This window comes from Glycine soja, chromosome 15 (assembly GCF_004193775.1).
Source record: "Glycine soja cultivar W05 chromosome 15, ASM419377v2, whole genome shotgun sequence".
NCBI classification, from domain to species: Eukaryota; Viridiplantae; Streptophyta; class Magnoliopsida; order Fabales; family Fabaceae; genus Glycine; species Glycine soja.
This window is the reverse complement of record NC_041016.1, coordinates 13148478-13151105: the sequence shown is the minus strand read 5'-3', so window position 1 is coordinate 13151105 and position 2628 is coordinate 13148478. Positions and strand designations below refer to the sequence as shown.

Genomic DNA, 2628 nt, shown 5'->3' with positions numbered 1-2628 from the left:
TCTAATCAAAATCAAATGGTAACTACTTTGTTGGCACAACTGCAAGTGCAAGGGCTTATGTAACACTAATGTTATAATAAGAGGACATTGATATTAGCATTTTCCATTATCAGTTTCCTTGTTCTTCTCTTGTTGACATAGTTTTCCCTTGCTCAAAATATGAACAAAACAATACAGATGAGTTGTGTAACGTTATAAGTCATCGGTATTCGAATTTTAAAGTTCTTCAGTTTCTTATTAGTTGTTACATGTCTGGAACCGGCACAGTAGGCATAAGGATCTGAAATATGGTGTAACTAAATTAGAGTATTCTTCATCCATCTAATTTTATTTATTAGCTTGACCTACTTAGTTCAGCTTGAAGTTGGAAGTAACTTCCAAAGGCACCAGGGTAGAGACAAATTTGCATCAATGCATGGCATCTAGCATAAGTACTTCTCTATAGAGTTTACTGTTCTGCATCAATGCATGGCATCTAGCACAAGTACTTCTCTATACAGTTATTGTGCTGTGTACTCTTTCTCAGTGCATGAAGGCAAAAATTGGAATTTATTGTTTCTTGCTTTATTTCATCTGTAGATGAGGACACCACATCTATAAATTGAAGTTCTTGCATAGTTATATGCAAACCAATGAGGTTGTGAGGGCCATTGTTATATGAAAGTTGAGGTAAGGATTTTTTGCATATTTCTTTCTGTTCTTTATTTTCTGGGTTTTTCTCATACATAGTAGTATGAAGAATGATATCATGTGAATTCATGTCCCGGTCTTCAACCTTCATATTTAGTGATTTCTTCACCCTCTCCTCCAGTTCTTAGTTTGCTTTCTTGAAATAGAAGGTGCTACTATCATGTTGGGGTGTTGCATAATCATGAACCAGAACCATGATATAATCCATGTGTGCATGCTCTCCAATATCTTGCAACAACTAGAAACTCTTTTGATTCACACCTGAAAAAAGGGTTGTTTAATATAAAACACATAATGTTGTTCTCTCTCTCTATATATAATTACTTAAGCATATATATGTATTCATAAACTAACATATATTATCATCATAAATGCAGGAGTCTTGTTTCAGATATTCCATCTGACCTTGTGATAAAAATCTATGACACTACTTATCTGCTACACAAGGTATTAGAATTAGATTGAGTGTGATGTGTGCATAAAAGAAAATAACAAATTTAATATTGGTTCATCTATAATTCTATTTGTGTGTACTGCAGTCTTCCCTTCTTCCAAAATGTGGCCTTCTACGAAGGCTTTGCTTAGATTCTAGTGATTCTGAGAATGTTCCTCTAGAGCTTCATGATATGCCTGGAGGGGCAGATGCATTTGAAATCTGTGCTAAGTTCTGCTATGGAGTTTCAATCAACATCAGTGCTCATAACTTTGTACCCGCACTCTGTGCTGCTAAACTCCTCCAAATGAACGAGTCCATTGAGAAAGGAAACACTTTGTAAGCAAACTTGAGGCTTCATGTAATTGTTTGTTATGCCAAGGTGAGTACAAGAACCATTTTAGGCTTCATGCTTTGCTGGAACTCCATTTTAGGCTTCATGTAATTGTTTGTTATGCATATACTTGAGTTTTTTCGAACGGCTTAACACAAATTTGTATGCAGGGACACTCAAACAACGACGATCAAACCAAAGACCCATCGTTGACTGATGACGTCGCCAACAACGACGGTCACCAAACGCCTGATGTTGATTGGCGGCATTCAACGACGTTCATCGTCAGCCCGACATGGACATCATCGAAGTCAACGACGGTGGGTCATATAGCCTGTCGTTGAACATGAGCCCAACAACGACAGGCTGACATTGTCGCACGACGTAGTTCTCACGAATACAACACGACGGGCTTAGGTTGATGATGACGTTGATATCATAAATACAACGCTGGCTATAACGAGGCGCACGACGTGGACTGTTGAAGACAACGACGGCCATTAGGCCATACCCGTCGTTGCTTTCACGGTTACGACGACGTTGACGACTTAAGAAGATGACGTTGTCTTTGTTTATTACTAAGATGGGTATCGTATGACCGTTGTAATCGTTATCGGAATACAATGACACCTGAAGCAACGTCGGTGCTTAGCCCGACGTAGAACTTACATTTTAACCGATGTAGTTGATGTGATTTGTAGTAGTGAAATCTTAATGGATTTATATAATAAGAATTTAAAAGATTTGAAATAATTTTATAGATTTATAAGATTTGAAAGAACTTTATAAATTTTTTGAAGCACATTCAAAATTAAAATTACAAGAGTTAGTGAAAAGATAATAAGAAACTATGAGGTTTGGATAAAAAAAATAAAATCAATATAATCTTTTTAATCTTTTAATAACTAAATTCATTCTAGTGTTATGGCTGCCTGTAATAATCTTTCTTGTAATATTATCTTTTTGTTTTCACTTTTAGATTTTAACAATAGATTTAAAATTATATATTAGTTTTTTAATTTTTTTTAATTATTATAACTATTTCATGATAAATATAATAAAATGTTTAAATAGGATGTAATAATAGACATATACTAAAAAGGAATAATGAGGATGAAAAATTGATAAGAAATATGACATAAATTAATGAGTTACGTAGAAGATAAAATTA

At 34.6% G+C, this 2628-nt stretch overlaps 1 long non-coding RNA gene across 1 annotated transcript; it reads left to right on the top strand.

Annotated features, from left to right (window-relative positions):
• Positions 1-532: 532 nt before the first annotated feature.
• On the top strand, positions 533-1491 carry LOC114386578. Its single transcript, XR_003661115.1, has 3 exons — positions 533-669; positions 1068-1137; positions 1230-1491. It is a non-coding gene; the product is annotated as an uncharacterized LOC114386578 (long non-coding RNA).
• The last annotated feature ends 1137 nt before the right edge of the window (positions 1492-2628 follow it).